General features: G+C 43.2%; 1 non-coding gene across 1 annotated transcript; it reads left to right on the forward strand.

Annotated features, from left to right (window-relative positions):
* The first annotated feature begins 819 nt into the window (after nt 1-819).
* Nucleotides 820-892, forward strand: trnav-aac (transfer RNA valine (anticodon AAC)). The gene has a single exon. It is a non-coding gene; the product is annotated as a tRNA-Val (tRNA).
* The last annotated feature ends 329 nt before the right edge of the window (nt 893-1,221 follow it).

A 1,221-nucleotide genomic window follows, 5' to 3' on the forward strand; every position in this document is an offset into this window, starting at 1 on the left:
ATCTGTGCTCTGCACTTTACCTCTGAATCCATAAACCATTTTGGACACTGTGCTTTAGAAGTCTGCTTCAAAATGTTCATTGCTGGTAACATGTATATGAGACGTTGGAAACAGTGAGATAGACTGCAGTGCAAGGGACTGGTTATTGTGAAACAGCAAAGAAAATATACATTCTGGAAGAATACCATCGAAAAGAAGTGTGGCCCTAACAGCCAAAAAGAAGATGAAGTGCTGAGCCCTTTTCAGCAAAAAATTCTTTTTCAAACATTTCTCTGACCGAATCTTCACAAAAGAAAAATGATGCTTTTAAAGTCATTAAACCCGAATTTTCATGCACCGGAATCTTCTGAATCAGATGCCTCTCGTTGTGCCGACTGAATCCATGTCCCTTTCAATATTCTGCTGACATGCACACTATTAAATGTGCCACTAACTTATAGAATCAAAGCAGAAGGGAATGGATGCAGCCCGTCGAGCACATGCCAACTCTCAACAAGTCTCACTCCCCTGTCTTTTACCCACAGCTGTGCAATTTTTTTCATTCGGATACTTATCCAACTCCGTTTTGAAAGATAAGATTGAGTCTGACTCCACCGCCCTTTAGAGCAGTGTATTCCAGATTCTAACCACTTGCTGAGGAATGGCCACTCCTGTTCCTATGTATAAAGGCAGAGAAACACGGGATCAATTCCTGCCACACTCACAACCTTGCTAAATATAGCACCGTTATTCTATTCTCGTGACACAAGCTCCAGAAGTGTAGTCCAGCTGTTGAGGTTAAAGCGCTGGTTACGTTCCCAACGATGCTACTGCACCAGCGTTTCCGTAGTGTAGTGGTTATCACGTTCGCCTAACAAGCGAAAGGTCCCCGGTTCAAAACCGGGCGGAAACATTATGCAAACGTGTTCAATTAATTCTAAGATAAAATTAAATCATTCAGATTAGTGGTTCAATGTTAACAGAGTGCAGTGTCTCACGATGCTGTTCCATTTGCTGATTTCTCTCTGCAGTTCTGTTCACACTCAAATTCTACACAGTGTCTCTCACTCCCTCCCGTTTCCAGCCCTGACGCTGGAGAAACCATATCTCAAAGCTGTGCATTCAGGTCAGCTGTGAGAGATTATTAAAGGATCCTGCCACGCCACCACGCTTCACAACAGAAAATTAAAGCCACAAACAAACCCATCGACTAATCGCTCTTCCTCAGCTCCAGAGTGAGTG

The sequence above is a fragment of the Pristiophorus japonicus genome, chromosome 3, assembly GCF_044704955.1.
Source record: "Pristiophorus japonicus isolate sPriJap1 chromosome 3, sPriJap1.hap1, whole genome shotgun sequence".
Classification (NCBI taxonomy): Eukaryota; Metazoa; Chordata; class Chondrichthyes; family Pristiophoridae; genus Pristiophorus; species Pristiophorus japonicus.